Source organism: Papaver somniferum, chromosome 7, assembly GCF_003573695.1.
Source record: "Papaver somniferum cultivar HN1 chromosome 7, ASM357369v1, whole genome shotgun sequence".
Lineage (NCBI taxonomy): Eukaryota > Viridiplantae > Streptophyta > Magnoliopsida > Ranunculales > Papaveraceae > Papaver > Papaver somniferum.
The window spans coordinates 149,773,012-149,793,149 of NC_039364.1; the positions used below are offsets into that span (position 1 = coordinate 149,773,012).

At 37.9% G+C, this 20,138-nt stretch overlaps 1 pseudogene; it reads right to left on the reverse strand.

Moving 5' to 3' along the window:
• Positions 1–305: 305 nt before the first annotated feature.
• On the reverse strand, positions 306–3,921 carry LOC113298731 (annotated as a pseudogene).
• Between the last annotated feature and the right edge of the window lie 16,217 nt (positions 3,922–20,138).

A 20,138-nucleotide genomic window follows, 5' to 3' on the forward strand; every position in this document is an offset into this window, starting at 1 on the left:
TGGCATGTACATGATTTTCCAGTGCCTTGCGATTCCTCATTTTCTTGGGTTCATTCAAGAAAGAAAGCAGGGGAAATCTTGGAGCCCTGGGTATAATAATGGACTGATATTGTACTGATCAACGAACGCAACAGAAGAGTTCAGCGTGGGGAATGGTAGGGAAGAAGAACATCAAGGGGCTGCCATATGTGAGGACTGAGAGAGAAATTATTTTAATATGATTCATGTGGCCCTCATTCATTCTTATATTGTAGAGAGAAAAGTAAGAGATAGACAGGGATATGAGTCATATGACAATAATAACAGACAGATAATAGTAGGACTCATTTCATACACAAATTCTAATGGTACAAGGTCACTGGTTCTGTTTCCATGAAAAGCTAAATATAACTGTGTCGACAAGATTTTGATTGCTCATTTACTAGCCACATTAAGTTAGAGATAATGGCTAACTTAACATTATACTTTCAATGTCGTGGTGTACAGCTTCGATTACAACAGCAACATAATTGGAATTGAGTGATTTTTGTTACATTAAACACAAAATTTACATAAGAATATAACTACTTACCTAGAAGCAGCAGAAGCAAATCTAGGCTGAACTTGTCTTTGACTCAATGTCATGTACAAACCCTGCAACAACGACAACATAAACATGAATCCTTTTCAACAATGTGTATTCCACTGGATTGAATCTTAATCAATACCAATAAACATCTGACAATTACTATACGTCACCAAGTTCCAGCATGCAGATTGCAAAGGAAAAACAAAGTGCTTAAATAACGAGTCATGAGTGAAATTGTTGCTCTACGGCTACCAAAATAATGATTATTGATATGGTTTTAATATGGGTGATCTCCCCTGTGATTCACTTCACATGTTGTGATGGTTTAAGTGCACATTTACCCGTCAGCACAAAATGTTCTGATTGTAGTAGATATAAGGAAAATCTTACATTTGTTGTATGAATAGTAGCTCCAGTAGTCATGCTGATGTTTTGATCTGGAACTAGCTCAAAGTTCATGCGCTGAAGGAAAATAGCAAGTGCAACAATTGCCTCCATCATTGCAAACTGGTCACCTAGACACTTTCGAGGCCCCCCACTGAATGGAATGAATCTGCATCCAAATGTTCTAAGAAATCAGAAATAGATATATTGTCGAACAGGATATCCTAGATACACTATATGAAAGCAGGTAATAGTGAGCCAATTTTCACATTTATTGCTTCAGCTTGAGGAATAGGAAAAGTAGATGTCGACCTGAAATCTGTATTTGTTTCATTAGGAACCGGTCCACCCAAGTCGAATCTTTCAGGCATAAATTCTTCTGCATTATCCCAGACCTAGGGCAATAGAAATTAAGAATAGTAATTATGCAGAAATAAAGGGGAGAATGTTTGACAAGTCTGCATTTAGTCAATCATCTCAAATATGGTAACATTGTTTCAAGTCTTAAATCAACCATGTGTTCTTGAAGTACCAGGACTGAAATGTGAATGGAAGTGTCTCATGAATCATGCAGTAAACTAGCAGATTGTTATTTTCTTAAGTTTATTAACACAGTAGCCATAGTTTGAGCATGACCTTTATTCAAACAAACAAACAAAAAAAAACACGTTTGAGCATTGATTACCTGGGGAGAACGACGAACATTGTACACCGATATCATTACATCTTGACCAGCATTGACCTTGTAATTTCCAGGAAGCACATCAGGAACTAGAGCTCTCCTTAACAACACCTAGAAAATGCAGATTGGAGTACTATTAAGACCAGCACCAATGAGAGAATGATACCCATTTGATTAGCATGAAAACCAAACATAATAGCCATATTGATTTGCACCTACAGGAGGATGTGGGTAGAGACGAAGTGATTCATTTATACAGCGTGTCACATACTTGAGTTCCTTTATATCCGCGTACTTAGGAGATCTTCCTTGTAGAACCCTGTCGACCTCTTCTTGAGCTCTCATCAACGATGATGGATCCTACAAAAGAAGATAAGTACGCTACTGTGTGAGGGATCCTACTTCCTAGTAAGATGGTGTTTTGATGTGACATAAACAGATAGGTAGGATCATGACAGATTATCAAGAACAAGAATAGAATGTCATAGTATCATTCAGATTTGAGAGTAAAACTGATAACCTTACAAGCTTACCTTACTTAGAAGGTATAGTGTCCATGTCAAGACTGAACCGGTTGTCTCGTGGCCAGCAACTAACATTGATAAAAGGTCATCTCGCAACTGTACACTTGAAACCTGGAATATATCCATTTATCACTTATCAGTATGTTTTTACTATAAGTAGTTTCATGTATGTCTACTTTTTGGCTTTAACAAACTGTAGTAGCAAGGTATCCTATTGAAAATAACCACGGCATGTGAAGCATAATCTAGGTAATGTTAATGATGATACTGAGATTATATTGTTGAGTACACAAATTTAAACAGTAGGTTTTTTATTTTCTACTTATAAGAAGAAGATAAAAAACAAGATTCACAAACTTTGACAAACCTCTTCTCTGCTTGCAAGCAAGAAGCGAAGGATGCTAGGATCTGCATCGTTCACATACTCCTCCCCGTCAATCTGCTCGCCCTCAGCTTCAACAATCTTCTTACACTTTGCTATAAGTTCTTCAACAGTTTGTCTTATAACAGTAACTGCCTTTTCAGCTTTGATTTGTCTAGGAATTACCTTGCGCAACAAATCAATCTGCCACATCATACACAAGAAAAGTCATTTAAGTATGATAACAATTAAAAAGAAGAGGGTAGAACCATAGAAAAGAGTCAGGGTAAAAAAGCATACCTTCCAATAGGGTAAAAGATCCGTCGAACGAGCCTCTGCCTCTTTCAATGCAGTGTAGACAGCCTCAATAACAGGACTATCAGCAGTAAGTGAATCAAAATTGTAGTTGAACACTGCTAATCCAATAACATCTAAAGTTAACTGAGAAAATTTCGCCTCCATATTCACAGGCGTACCATTGTCTGCATCTGTTTTAAGTTTCTCTACCAACCTTTCCGCGCACTTGCAGAAATACCCTATCTACTATTATCGACAAGTACGCCTTATGAAGAGATGGAACCACTGCCAGTCGCCTCGCCTATCAACAAATCAAATTCTATTGCTCATCGAGACGATACAAATTTCATCCAACAAGAACCCTCAACAAATTATATACAATGCTCATAAAGAAGAGACCATATGCCCACAACCATACACAAAATTTGAAGAATTAATTAACTGGAACTCTCATTAATTTTGGTCAGAGGTTCAAGACCCCTCTCTAAAGCTTATTGATCACTTGAAATATCAAAACTAAACCATGAACTAATCAATTTCAGAAATTTAGAGAAAGGAAGAGAATACCGTCCAAAGGGGGCCTTCAGCAATGGCAACACCAGACCCAAACAAGAATTCAGAGACTTCAACCACTAGACCTTTAGAATACTTAGTACCATAGTTTCTCAAAACATGTTTAGCAATAAGAGGATCACTAACTATAACAAAATTCCTAGGACCAGCTGCAAGACGATAAATTGGTCCATATTCTTTCATCCATTTAAACAATGGAAGAAAAAGAGCACCACCTAAAAGGTCAGAAACATCATCAAGTTTAGCACTTGCAATTGGTATACCTGAATCATCATTACTAGTATTACTAAGTGATTTTGTTATTGATGTTAACCAATCTGGACTAACCCATGAACCATTTTTGTTACTGGTTTCTTCATCTTTAGATGATTTAATGGATAGAATTTGACTATTTGAGGTGGGTTTTTTCTGGAAGAAGTGAAAATGGGTTTCAGGAGGATTTGGGTTTGCTGAGGGTTTGCTAATGAACAGAGTGAAGATAGAGAAAGGAGAGAAGCTGATGAAGTCATGGTGGAGGAGAAGAAAAGAAAGAACTGAAAAGGCTTCAGTTAAAATCTTCAAGTTGGAGAGATTTTCTATTTTATCCATTTTTCTCCGTACTCCCTCGTCCCTCCCTTCCCAGAAGAGGAAATTCTTACTGTTTTGTTGACTCAAGTTAACTTGGGTCAAAACTACCTGAGATATGATTGGCGTAGAACTAGACGATTCCATCTGAATATATGTACGAGTACGATACTCCCTTAGAGCAACTGCAGTGGTGCGATCAAAACCAAAGATCAAAGATAAAAAAAAAAGACCAAATTTTGGGTTTAGTCCGTGTTGTGACGCAACGGTACATGATTAAAATTTCGTCAGGCGGACTTTAAAAGTCCGCCCCATTTTTTTTTTCATCAGGCGGACCTTAAAAGTCCGCCCCATTTATATTTTTTGTAACTTTCATCAGGCGGACTTTAAAAGTCCGCCCCATTTTTTCGAAAATTTCATCAGGCGGACTTTAAAAGTCCGCCTCATTCTTTTTCTTTTTTATTTAATTTGAATTTTCATCGGGCGTAATTTAAATCTCCGCCCGTTAACAAGCGTACTTTAAATTTACGCCCAGCAACAAGCGTACTTTAAATTTACGCCCGACTATATTAGAATTTGGGATTTGGTCGCGACCATATTTGGTCTGCAATTTGATCTTTGGTTGGGATTTGATCTTTACTCCGTCCCACTGTGTTACGATCTCATCCCAAATTTTTGGTTATACTCGCCCACTGTGGATGCTCTTAGAGCGTCCACAGTGGTGCGAGCATAACTAAAGACCAAAGACTAAAAAAAAAGATCAAATTTGGGTTTAGTCCGTCCTGTGGCGTAGCGGGTGACGAGTAAATTTGGTCACGCGTTGATATAAAGTCCGCTTCATCGTCCAGCGTAGATAAAGATTACGCCTGGCATGGGGCGTTGATAAAGATAACACCTGGTATGGGGCGTTGATAAAGATAACGCCTGTATGGGGCGTGAACTATAGCAACGCCTGGTGTGTGGGACGGAGATTATACATTCGCCCGGGTTCAAAAAAAAAAAAATAGGGCGTTGATAAAGACAACGCCCCAAGCAAAGTTTTCAAAACTTTGTGAACAACAGTATATGACTATAACAACGCCTAGGTGTGCGGCGTTACTTTACGTACGCCCCATCCAGGCGGACATTATACCAACGCCCCATCCAGGCGGACATTATACCAACGCCCCATTCAGGCGGACATTATACCAACGCCCCATCCAGGCGGACATTATACCAACGCCCTGCATCAGGCGTTAACTTTACGAACGCGCGGTTACAGGCGGACATTATACCAACGCCCGTCTGGTAGGCGGACATTATATAAACGCCCGACTATATTTGGATTTGGTCTTAATCGCCGACCAAATTTGGTCCGAGTTTTACTCTTTGATCAAATTTTGATCGATGGTCCGTCCCACTACGCCAGCCCACTCGACACCAAATTTGGGTTTAGTCGTCCACTGCAGAGCATCGTTGGTATAATGTCCGCCTGGATGGGGCGTTGGTATAATGTCCGCCTGGATGGGGCGTACGTAAAGTTAACGCCGCACACCCAGGCGTTGATATAGTCATATACTGTTGTTCACAAAGTTTTGAAAACTTTGCTTGGGGCGTTGTCTTTATCAACGCCCCATTTTTTTTTTTTTTGAACCCGGGCGAACGTATAATCTCCGTCCCACACACCAGGCGTTGCTATAGTTCACGCCCCATACATGCGTTATCTTTATCAACGCCCCATACCAGGCGTTATCTTTATCAACGCCCCATGCCAGGCGTAATCTTTATCTACGCTGGACAATGAAGCGGACTTTCTATCAACGCGTGACCAAATTTACTCGTCACCCGCTACGCCACAGGACGGACTAAACCCACTGTGGTCTTTAGTTATGCTCGCACCACTGTGGACGCTCTTAGAGCAACTGCAGTGGACGACCAAACCTATAATTATGGTCCAGGGACGAGACGCAGCGGGACGGACTAAAGATCAAAAGCTGGACCATAACCAAATTCCGGACCATATTTGGTCTGGGACCAAGACCAAAACTATATATAGTGGAGCGGATGTATAATCACCGTTTGTCATCGGGCGTGCATATAAACTACGCCTGTTGTGAAACGTACGTAAAGACACCGCCCCACAAAGAGGCGTGTATATAATTTACGCCTGAATGAGGCGTTGCTGAAATGTTCGCCCGATGGGACGTTGGTAAAGTTTACGCCCCACGCCAGGCGTTCATAAACTTTACGCCCAATGAGACGAAGACTATATCAACGCCCCAATGAGACGAAGACTATATCAACGCCCCAGCCCGGCGTATGTAAAGTTTACGCCCCATGCCAGGCGTTCATAAACTTTACGCCCCAATGAGACGAAAACTATATCAACGGCCCAATGAGACGAAGACTATATCGACGCCCCAGCCCGGCGTATGTATAGTTAACGCCTGTTTGTCGAGCGGACATAATAGCTCCGCCCCATTTAAAGCTTCAGAAAATTTCAAATTTAGACAAATTTGTTTTTGAAATTTTTTTATACCGTTGGTAATTCGAACGTTGAAGAAAATCGAACGTTGGAAATTTTCCGAGGAAACACCTATATATACACATGAAAGGGTGTAACATTTTCCCACAACTAATACTTCAAACTATCTATCACACCAATAAGAAGAAATATTATTTCTGCTTTCAAATCATTTGGAAATTTTTCTGCATTTTGCTTACAATGGCACCAAGAACAGCACGAGGTCCAAATTTTACGACAATTGAAGATGTAACAATGTGTAAAATTCATTTATCTATATCTCAAGATCCTAGTGTTGGAGCTGATCAATCAGAGGCGACGCTGTGGACTCATATCAAGGATGATATTGAACTTCATTTATCTAATAATCCAGAGCGGTCTTGGAGTTCCTGGCAAAAACGATATCAGGGAATAAGTAAAGATGTGGCGTTATTTTCGGCAAAAGAGGCAGAAGTGGAAGGTGAATATCATACTGGATGGGGTCCTGAAAAGAAGGTAAGCATTCTTGATTTTTTAAAAAATTATTTTCTAATATTTAATAAGCGCCCATGTACTTAAGTGTTTTTAAAAACATTAACAACTTGAAGAAGTGAACAAGCGGTTCAAGGAATGCAACGATGGGAAAAAATTTAAGTACGAAGAATGTTATCCAATTGTGTTAGAAAATATAAAATATAATCGGCGATCGACTTTTGTATTCGATACGACTCACGATTTGGACACTTATGAGAATAACGAGGAAGATGAGGAAGGACCGCAAACAACAACCCAAGGAGAGACTTGTAACGACACAGATGGGGGAGACATAGAGAACACATATTTCCGTAAGATGGGGAAAAAAGCAGCAAAAAGATTGAAGAAAACAGGGAGAGAGAGATCAAGTCACCAAGAGGAATTGATGGGAATAATTATTAAAGAACAACAAAATTCAATACTCATTACCAAGCACAATCAAGATTCAAGATGGAACAAAGAGCAGAGTTTGCAGCAAAACAAGCTGAACATGCGGCAAAAATAGCCAAGCAAGTTGAAGACGAAGAATTTCGCATCATTATGATGGATCTTGAAAAAATGGAACCTGTACAACAAGAGTACTTCCAACTTCGTAGGGCGGACATAGTTCGGAATAAAAGAAATCAATCTTAACACAAAGGCGGAATAGTTCAAACCTTACTTATTTATCCTATTTAGTGATTAGTAGTATTATTAGTATTGTTATGTTTTAATATTTCTTTTTATCTGAACAATTAGCCGTATTATTATGTAATTTTTGGATTTTAAGTTTACTTCCGTTGATTTTAATTAAATTTCTACTTTTTTTTTGAAACATACGACCTTAATTAAAACTTGAGGATGGTTACATACAAAGAGATAATAGAACGTACAACAAAATCATTTGTCCAAAGTTAATTATTTTATTATTATCCAAAGTTAACATACAAAGGAAATGACAAACGACAATTTTTAATTCCCACATTCTACCCATATATGTTCGATCAAGTCATCACGCAAGCGAATATGTGCATCTTTGTTACGCATTGCACGTCGGCGTTGCTCAGCTCTAATTTGGGAAAACTCTTCACTATTGCCTCTTAATATATTAACCGGTGCTGCGTTGCTACGTTGTTCATAAACATGTGGCCATTCACCGGGTAGACGCTCATCCTCGACTATCATATTATGTAAGATAATACAGGTTTTCATGATATAGGCAAGCACATCTGGATTCCAAATTCTTGCAGGTTGTTTGATGATTCCAAATTGTTGTTGAAGTACACCAAATCCCCGTTCAACATCTTTTCTTGCACCCTCTTGCATCGATGAAAATATTTCCTTTTTCCTACCAACAGGATGTTTAATGGTCATAATAATAGTAGGAATCTCTGGGTATATGCCATCACCTAGATAATACGGCATATCATATGAATGTCCGTTCACCTCATAGCTCACCGGCGGTGCTTTTCCTGTTACAAGACTTCGAAAAACATATGAACGTTTCATAACATTGATATCGTTGTTAGAGCCGGGCATACCAAAAAAAGCATGCCAAAACCATAGGTCATACGACACCACTGCCTCCAACACGATACTTTCGCTCCCTTTATACGCGGTGTAAGCCCCGGATTCTGCCGATGGACATTTATCCCATTTCCAATGCATGCAATCTAGACTACCCAGCATCCCAGGAAATCCCCGGTCTTTGTTTTGCTTGAGCAACAGTTCAATATCACCAGCCATTGGTTCACGCAAATATTCTTTCCCATACACATTTACAATCGTCTTACAGAACCTACGAGTAGCTTCCAGCACAGTGGTTTCTCCTATGCGTAAGTACTCGTCTATTTCATCTGCCGCACATCCGTAAGCTAACATTCGTACTGCCGCTGTTACTTTTTGATGAGGGTTTAATCCTAGAACTCCACAAGCATCGGGCTTTTGAACAAAATATATGTTTGCATTGGTAACACCTTCCACTATTCGGTTAAACAATTGTCGACGCATTCTAAATCTTCTGCGAAAAACATTGGGTGGTTGGTTTGGGTACGGAGAAAAATAGTCGTTCCATAGAAGTTCATCCCCTGACTCACGATCTCTTGGTATTTTGATACGAGTTTGAGGCCATTTTGAATTTGTAATAAGGACTCCCAAACTAACGGCCATGTTATTTTGCATAATTGCTATTGCATCATCATCCGAGGAATAAAAACTACTGTTAGAAGAAGAAGAAGAAGAAGAAACAGAAGAGCAATAATGAGCGGTTTTCTCATAGTTTTCCATTACTATATGAAGCATAAGAGAGGTATTGTTATTCATATATTGAGTGATCAGGTCTTTAATTTATAACCCATTTTCAAGAGCATTAAAGTGACAACAGAAGAGAGGTACTGATTTCCAAAAAAGATAAAGTGTTTTCCAAAAAAGAGAAAGTGTTTGTCAGTGACCTGATATGACTATACAATAAGAGTAGACTTGAAATGACTAGTCGCTGAAAGAATAGATAAGCATCTAACTATCAGTAGGTCTAGTATGACTACATAAAAAGATAAGAAAAGATAACACCAAAGACAGGTCATCTAAATAGTCATAACAAATTAACTATCAGTAGGTCTAGTATCCGAAGTCGACGATCTTGGTGCCATAAAAGGAATGTGCGTTTTCGGAGTGGTATTGACTGAGGACATTGTTGAAGGTGATCCTAGATTCATAGCACTCCAAACTTGTGGTGGCATTGTTTGGGAAAAGGAACCGTATCCAAGGGGAGGTTGGACAGTGTGCGGCATACGGAAAAGAGATAGTTGTTGCTGCAAATCAACGTTCGCATTATTTAGCCTTTGTATTTCTGCTTCTTTCGACATAATAACGTCCATCCTCTCCTTCGTTTGTTTTAATGTAAAATCGCGAAATTGTTGATTAAAATCAGCATTTTCTTGAAATAATGTGTAAGCTTCATGCTGTGAAGAAAAGATAAAATACATAAGTACAAATATACAATAAAAAATCGAACGTACAATAAAAAGTCGAAAGTACACTTACGTGGGATAATATATGTGGAGGAGGGATATATACATGTTCAGCAGGTTGTTCAATTGGTTCCGTATACAAGTCACCGACATACCCATATGTATGGGCTTCCCAAATAGGATGAGTCACATAATCTTTGTAGTTGGTTACCAATCTCCAGTATTGTAAATATATATCATAATCTTTAACAACTTGCACTATCTCTGTTGCATCGACCAAACCTTCTTTTTTTAGGCGTTCAGCTTGAATATTGCCGATATCCCCTATAACTGTGTGTAGTCTTATAGGAACAGCGAAAGTACAATGGTTTTGCCTCCAACACCTTTCACCAAGATACATGTTGTGCTGTACAGTTAGAAAGGGAATAAGAATTTAGTAAGTATGTTATATAGAAACAAAACCATTTAACAACAATTATTGAATAAAATTTAATTATTAACTCACAATGTCCATGTAAGAAAATATATATCTCGAGTCTGATAGCCGCGTAGCCGTGCATCCCATATCAGATGCAAGAACTTCTCTGTATGATTCCCATGGGCGCCATGTCACTTGTTCAGCAGTAAGCTTACTCAGTAAATCCCTACAACGAAAAATATAATTTGTATTCTTCGGTACATTCCATTTAGAAGATACATGCCATTTTTGTTCTGTACTCGCCTCTGGGATTTCTGGTCGACATATGCCCAGGTATTCATACCCCCAAAACTAATCCATCAAAATAATTAGCCAATTTAATAACTTAGCTACAAAATAAAAAATGAAAGGACAAATATATATCTTTAAATGAATACCTCTAATACTTGGAATGGACCACATAGTGCCTTCTGTCTCCTCCCAGATAAACGGAGTGCCGCATACAATTTCGAAAACGCGGCACCACCCCAATCATACGTGGATACTACATCAAGATTTTCAAAAGCAGCTAACCATCCAGCATCAATATAGGTCTTTGCATTAGAAAAGAAAAAATGTCCCAAAACATACATGAAAAAGGCAATTGCTACTCTATGAGCAATGATGCTATCATTTTCATCCGCAACCAACTTGTCTTCGAAGAAATATGACCTTAAATATTTAATTGTAATTGAATTTGAAACCAACGACGGTGCTTTTGGACTGAACGTGACATCTTGGATATCCGGAAAGATATGCTCACGAACATGTTCAAATTGGTACTTCCCCGAATCATAAGGAACATCAGGCCCATCACCGATACTCAGTCCAGTCAACATGAGCCAATCTAGGGGGTGAATCCCATCTCACCAAATGGGAAGTGAAAAGTGTTTGTTGTATCCCAAAACCTCTCAGCAATATAATCAACCATTGAATGGTTGGTTTCGCTACATTGTATGTTCAGTAAATTTTGCCATCCCGCTTTTTCAATAATATATTTAGCTCTAGGACAGTGTTGTGAAATAGTTTGATAGTGATGAATTACCGATGCCAGAGATCCACGATGTTGATACTTCAATTTTTGCTCCTCTGTAAATGTGATGTCCATAGTAGCGTGCGGTTTATCATCTTGCATTATAGGAAACCTCCCTAACCGGGGAATATCAATCTCCTTAATTTTACCAGTACTGATTAAGTTATAATCCTCTTCGGCTATAAATTTTTGTTTCTTGTTCGTCTTCATGCGACCATTGAACCGCGATGTGAATTTGTTCAACATCTATGCACACACAAGATAGATGCAATTAGACCAACCCGCGCCATTTCTTATTTTTATTTAGTCCAACACCATTTATATTCCAAATACTATAAAAATCCTTAACACAAACTATATCAATTCCAAAATCTATAATTCTACGAATACAAATTAAATCGTCACCGATGCATTTTGAAAATCCTTTCAACATTCCACAACCCAATTTAATCACTTCAAGATTCCATAAAAATCACTAAAAAATCAATTCCATACATATAAATTAGCTCTTCTACATATGTAACACACAAAATGTACATAACTACAATTTTTGGCATAACCACGTGAATTGTAAAAACACATATTAATCTATATAACCCACAAATTAAGTGTTGTACATATTTGACAAAATTTCATAAAATCTTTTAGCCTAATTCACATGAACATCAAAAATAAACCAAAAAACAACTAAAATTAATTACCTCCAAATTCAATAAAAATCAATACAAATTCAATTATTTTTAACCATATTCACATATGTACAAATCATCTCTTCTACATATATAACACACATAATCTACATAACTACCAATTTTTACAGTAGCCAAATTTTTTAAATCTATTCCACCCACAAATTAGATCTTCTATAATTATTTTAAAATTTCTTTTAACCAAATTTACATAAGCATCAAATATGGTTTTCTTCACATACATATTATTCTCTAAAATCATAAAACACACATACCCAATTATATTTAATCAATTTCATATTCATATTTGTTCTTTAAAACCCATCTTAATATAAACTAATTTTAATAAATAAAACCCTAAATAAATTATACAACAATACGGATAAAAAAAAGAGATTAAGAAAAAGGAAACATACCTCTTTTCTAACCGGGATTCATCAAGTATCTCGTTTTTTTTTTATTCTCTTTTCCTGCTAGTTGCTGTGATGTGTTGTGTTTGTGGGCGGTAGAAACAAACAGGAGGTAGAAAAGAAAAGAAGAAAAGAAAAGAAGAAGACGAAGAAGATTAGGGTAAACACCAAGTGAACACGTGTGTTATACGTGGTGGTTTCTCTTTGTCCACACGTGCTCGATACGTGTGTTAATTTGGGTCCAACACTATACGTAGCCAGACAAGGGGGCGTTGATTATACGTTCGCCAGACAACGGGCGTTGATTATAAGTTCGCCCGAATGAGGCGTTGATTATAGGTCCGCCTGAATGAGACGTTGATTATACGTCCGCCAGTGTGAGGCGTTGATTATATGTCCGCCTGAGTGAGGCGTTGATTATAAGTTCGCCCGAATGAGGCGTTGATTATAGGTCCGCCTGAATGAGGCGTTGATTATACGTACGCCTGAATGAGGTGTTGATTTACCCGTCCGCCACACCAGGCGTAGATTATATCTACGTCCCTTCTCCGAGCGTTAACTATATGTACGCCCCACAACGAGCGTATTCTTTAACAACGCCCCACAACGAGCGTAAACTATATCTACGCCTCTTCGGGACGAAGATTATATGAACGCTCCACATGCAAGCGTTCATTATACATCCGCTCGACTAAAAATACTCCACTGCCTTAACGTCACACTCCAGACTACTCTCAAATTTGATCGTTTGTTTTGGTCTTTGATCTTTGATTATGATCGTACCATTGTGGACGCTCTTAGAGCAACTGCAATGGTGCAGTCAAAACCAAAGAGTAAAAACCAAAAAAAAACTAAAAGATTTGGGTTTTGTCCGTGGTGTTACATTACGGACGAGGAACAAATTTGGTTGGGCGCAATGTTTGAGGTTCGTTTAATGTGGGGTGTATGTATAAACACTGTTTGGTCGAGGCGCAAAATTCTGCTCACACCTGATTGGGACGTACCTATTAATTACGTCTGCCGTTGTAGCGCAATTTATAACTATGTCCTGGTGGATAGGTTTGTAATTTACTTAATTAACTATAGCTATCAATCATCATATTATATATTTAATTAGTTCCTCAAACAGAAACAAAAAAGCTAGATGTTTTATTTAATTTGATTACTTGATCTCATATCATGAGGTAATTCTAAGGATAAACATTAGATTGTTAATTTATTCGGAGAGATCAACTGAGTACGCGCTCACTCTTCATCGTTAAATTTAATTTAGTATGACTTAACATAATAAATAAATGAGCTTTTTCTTCTTTTTGGGGCGCAAATTAAATGCTCGCCCAGTGACAGGGGCAACTATAGTCACGCCCCACCAGGCGTAATTTATAACCTCGCCTCATTTGAACGCAACTTAAATTTACGTCTTATTGTCGAACGTAACTTATATCTTCGTCCCCTTTCAAACTTAACTTATGGTTGTGCCTCACCTCAAGCGTAATTTACTTACGCTCGACCAAAACCAAACTAAAGACCAAATATAGTTTAGTTTTTGGTTTTAGTCTGGTGTTTGATCTTTACTCCGTTCGACTGTGTTTACTTTCTCGACCAAATATTTGGTTTTAATTGTCGACTGTGGTTGCTCTTAAAGCGTCCACAATCATGAGACAGGAGGAGCAACGAGCAAAAACCATACCAAATCCTAAAAAGGTTTGGTCTTTTGGGGTTCAAACGCAACGGTAGAGGAGTAAATTATAGTCAAGCGCTGGTTTGATATAAGCCCGATATTGAACGGAGTATAATATTCGCGACTGGTATGGTATGGACTTTAAATGTTTGTTTGATATCAAACAAACGCATAAAGTCTTTTCAGATGACATACGTTGACTTGAAGTCCACCTGAAGGGGCGGATATTATACCTTCTTCCACTACATGCGTTGATTTAATTAACGCCACATATCAATACCGCATGCACCATTAGTGCGTGCGATGTGAATATAATTCACGCATCCAGACAGACACAACGATGCTCATCCCTTCTCATCTTTTCAACACTCTTCTCAATAAGAACAATGCTAGGATCTTGCTTGTTGACCCTAAACTAAATTAACATTGTACGACAATCTAAGAAAATAACATAATAATTTCTTCATAGTTTCATTACAGAAGCAAACCCTTAATATATAGAGGTTCTTGGTTACAAGTTACGGATAACTGAAATACTAAATAACTGACTTTACATAATGCTACTCGTGCGTACAATGTACCATGGGTTTTTAACATTGCTTCCCCCACTAATTACGACTTGTCCTCAAGGCGCAAATTCAGGATATCGAGCCATGAATTCATCATACAAATCCCATGTAGCATCGTCATCAGATTTTTCTTCCCATTGAATAAGAAGTTCAGTGACAACTTTGTTGTTCTTTTTAAACAACCCACGTTCTAGAATTTTAGCCGGTCGCCAAGGCGTAGTTTGAGCATCACTGGAGGCAAAGTTATTGAAGAAGGAATTGAGTCACCTATCCTACCTTTTAACTGTAAAACATGAAGGACGTCATGAATACGAGAACCAGGAGGCAATGCGATTTTATAGGCAACAGAACCAATCCTTTTGACTATCTGATAGAGCAGTAGAATCTTTGAGACGATTTCTGGAATGGAGAATAGCCAACTGATGTTTGTCGATATGGTTGAAGCTTTAAATACACCCAGTCTCCAACACCGAATTCACGCTCAGTACGATTACGATCAGATTGAACTTTCATTCTATTTTGGGAAACCCCCAAATTTTCACGTAAATGATTAAGTAACTGATCCCGTTCTTGAAGTGCAGAATCAATAACATGAACATTAGTAGTATCAGGAATATAAGAATTAATTCGAGGCGGAAGGCGACCATAAACAACTTGGAATGGAGACATACGTAGTGAGGTGTGGTATGATGTATTGTACCAAAATTCAGCCCAAAGTAGCTAGTGAGTCCATTGAATTGTATAGTTACCTGCAAAACAACGGAGATATTGCTCTGACTTCCGTTTGTTCATCGGATTGGGGGTGATATGCAGTACTACGACATAATGTAGTGCCATGTAATTCGAAATAAGCTTCCCAAAAATGACTAATAGAAATAGGATCACGATCACTCACAACTGACCGACGCATTCCATGCAACTTTGCAATATCTCGAACAAAAGCTTCTGCCATAGACTTTGCAGTATAAGGATATGACAGAGAAGAGAAATGGGCATACTTACTGAATCTGTTAACGACAACCATAATGACAGTTTTACGGTTTGAAAGTGGAAGACCAACTATGAAATCCATGGAACATCACACCACACCTCAGATGGATTCGGTAATGGTTGTAGAAGACCGGGTGGATATATAGTCTCGTACTTCATCCGTTGGCACACTTCACATTCATCGACATATTTCTTTACTGCTTGTTTCATACCTTACCAATAAAAGATTGTGGAAACCCGTTTGTAAGTTGGTAAAAATCCTGAATATCACCCAATTGACGAATCATGAAACTCATGTAAAAATTTTCTGCACCATGGAGAATTAGGCGACAAAACAATCCTTCCCTTGTACCGTAAAACACCATTATCAAGTGTATAATGTGGAACCCCTGTTGGAGAAACCAAGAGATGCTGAACCAATTGTTGCAAACTAATGTCTTCCATATTACTCTTGATGTCCTTCATAGAAGAAAATATAGGGGAAGAAATTGTACAAAGCTGTGGATGGTCATGGAGACGAGAAAGAGCGTCGGCAACAACATTTTCCTTTCCTCTTCGGTATATAATCTCATAATCATATCCTAAAAGCTTTGTTAACCATTTTTGCTGCTCCATAGTAGTTAACCTTTGATCAAGGAAATATTTCAAAGTGCGATGATCAGTTAATACCTTAAAATGACGACCTAACAAGTAAGGACGCCACCTTCAAACAGCCATTACAATAGCCATGAGTTCCTTATCATATATAGAGAGGTGAATATGCTTTTGCGCCAAAGCTTTACTAAAATACGCAATAGGTTTTCTATCATGTGTTAAGACAACACCTAATCCCAGGCCAGAAGCGTCACACTCTAGAACAAACTCATGAGTAAAATATGGTAACACTAAAGTTGGTGTAGTTGATAAGGTTGTCTTCAACTCATTAAATGATATTTCAGATTCAGAATTCCAACTAAAAGAATCCTTACGGAGGAGCTGAGTTAATGGAGCAACAATCTTACCGTAGTCACGAAAAAATTTCTGGTAATACCCAGTAAGACCCAAAAATCCTCGCAACGCCTTTAAAGATATTGGTCTAGGCCATTGCATCATAGAATCTATTTTGGAGTGATCCACTTGTACACCATTTGCATTTATAATATGACCAAGGTATTCGACAGTTGGTTGAGAAAAATAACACTGTGATCGTTTAACAAACAACTGATGTTGGCAGAGCAGTTCAAATACTTCCTTAAGATGTATAAGGTGATCTTCTACTGTATGACTGTACACAAGTATATTGTAGAATTACAAATCGACGCAAGTAAGGCCGAAAAACTTCATTCATCAGACTTTGAAATGTCGCTGGTGCATTCGAAAGACCAAAGGGCATTACAAGAAATTCGTAATGACCCTCATGTATACGAAAAGCTGTTTTTGGGATGTCCTCGCCAAATACTCTAATCTGATAATACCCGCATCTAAGATCTAACTTGGAGAATATAACAACACCATTTAACTCATCCAACAATTCATCGATCACAGGAATGGGATATCGATCCTTCAAAGTAATGTTGTTAAGTGCACAGTAATCAACACACATACGCCACGAGCCGTCTTTCTTTTTAACCAAAAGAACCGGTGAAGAAAAGGGACTTGTTCTTGGTCGTATAACTCCAGTATCACGCATTTCCTGATTTAATTTCTCGATTTCATTTTTCTGAAAATGAGGATACTGGTAAGGAAGTACATTAGTTGGAGCACTTCCAGGTAGTAGAGGAGTCTGGTGGTCATGATCACGACGTGGTGGTAACTCAGTCAGAGCTTCAAACAAGTCTGAATATTGTTCCAGTAATGATATAACAGATGTAGACATCTGAGGTTCTATTGTAGCACAAGAATCCAATAAACAAGTATATAATCCACGACTTTCTTATAAGAAAAGTTGTTGGAACTCACCTTCATCACGGACTTGAGAAAATGTAGTAGGTGCCCATTTAAAGTAATTGGTTTTGCATCCATATCAAAACTCAGTGTTAGTTATCGAAAATCTCACTGAACAACACCAAGACTTTGAAGCCAATCGGCACCAAGAAAAATCTCATAACCACAAACATGAAGAATATAAAAATCTAAAGTAAAATTATGACCTTGGAGGACTAACTTCACCTTGGAACAATGGCCAGGAGAATTCACCGTGCTCCCATTTGCGACTGTAACACTCATAGGATGAGAGTTATCAACACGTGTGCCACACTGCTTCTTAATTCTGGGATGAAGGAAATTATGAGTATAATCAGAGTCTACCAATACGGTTACCTGGTGTTTGGAAATGTATCCTAAAAGTTTCATAGTTCCATATCTTTGAGTTCCAACGATAGCATTCAAAGAAACTTCCAAAGCAGGTTGTTCTTCCGTAGCTTGTTCATTTTCTGGAATGAAACTGGAATTTTCATCCTCCATTTCCAATAGTAACAACTGAGGTCGCTTACACCGATGACCCGGTTTAAATTGTTCATCACAGTTGAAACATAAAATTTTTGCTCTTCTGTCAAGCTGCTCTGCAATACTCAAACGTCGGGGTCCTATGATTACTGATTTAGGAACTGCATAAGGTAATATAAGGGTTGATTGCTTAGGCAATATTTGGTTGGAATGGGTGGGAGGTGAAGGAAATGCAAATTGCCGACTATTACATCTCTTTGAAATTGTAGATACCAACGTACCAAGAGCGTCTTCTTGTCGTTCTGCCATAACATATGCTTGAGATAGTGATTGAGGAGATAAAAAATTCACGCCTGCTTTGATACCTTCATTGAGCAACAACGATTTGCAAGGCATTCAAACACAGTTTTATGCTCGCGGACATTTCCAATTTGATATAACTTTTCTAATGCCCCTTCCGGATCATCATCTTCCTTTGACCCAAATCTAGAACAGTAGTAACGAGAAAATTCGTTCCACGCTGGAAATCCAATGGTTTTAATTAACCACTGATACCATGGAATGACATCCCCAAGTAAATGACCATAAGTTAAGTGCACCATATTTTCTTCTGGAATTCTGTTGAGAAATTCGTATTTATCAGACCGAAACACCCACCCGCGAGGGTCGTTACCATCACAATCTGGAAAATTAAGCCGAATTGATCGACCCCAAAAATTGTGTTGATCTACAGGAAATAGCAGTCGGGGTTGGGGTTGATGTGGTGGATATATAGGTTGATGTGGTGGTGGAAAAATCGGTGGCTATTATGGGTGATAAAATAGATGTTGTTGCGGAGGGTAGAGCCGCAGTTGTGGTGGTGGATGAATAGGAATTTGTTGTGGAGAGCAATGTGGCGGTTCTGGTGGTTGGTAAGGTGGTGTTTGGGGTTGTGGTAGAGGGTAAGGTGGTTTTTATGGTTGTAGTGGAATGATTTGATCTAATTTAGTATAGCCGCCTTGATAGAAGACATAGAAGTTTTTGGATATTCTTCGTCATCGTCTTGCTTGCTTCCTTGTGTTGTAGGTGGCGATTCCTTGGAAGAACTACTGTATTTCTCAACATAACCGAATTGCACATGATTCATGATTTATGCCAGGAAAGAGCTACTGATACCAATTGCTAGGATCTTGCTTGTTAACCCTAAACTAAACTAACATTGTACGACAATCTAAGAGAATAACATAATAATTTCTTCATAGTTTCATTACAGGAGCAAACCCTTAATATATAGAGGTTCTTGGTTACAAGTTACAAATAACTGAAATACTAAATAACTGACTTTACATAATGCTACTCGCACGAACAACGTACCGTGGGTTTGTAACAAACAACAAGAAAAGCAAGGAAACCCAGACAAAAAAAAAATGAACTCGTCCATATTCTTCCAATTTTAGGTTATAAATCTACACAGAGAGTTTAAATTCATGAATATTAAGTTTATCTAAAGAAGGTATGTAACTCAAATCTATTTCAATGAATTCGAATTTATTTTTCATGGGTTTTTTATGATTCATCTTTGCTATAGTATTTTGCTAATTGGGTATGTAGAGACCTAATTGGAGACCAAAGGTATGATTGTAGTGCTTTGTAATTTGTAATTAGGTTTTGAAAATTTTAATTTTCAAATAGGGTTCAATTGTTAATCAGGTTTTGCAAGTTGTAAATTGAGTTTAAATAAATTGATTTGAATTGATATATTTGAATTTGGAATTGATTAATTTGAGTTGGGTTGTGTTTTATTTTATGTTTCTATAGATGGATATGTTTGTTGTACATGTAGAAGATATAATTTTTGTGTATGAAATTGGGTTTACAAAATTAATTTGAGTAGATTAATTTAAATTTGGAACTGGAATTGGTTGAATTGAGTTGGGTGGTTAATTTTATATGTCAAGAATGGATATGTTTGTTGTAAATGTATAAGAC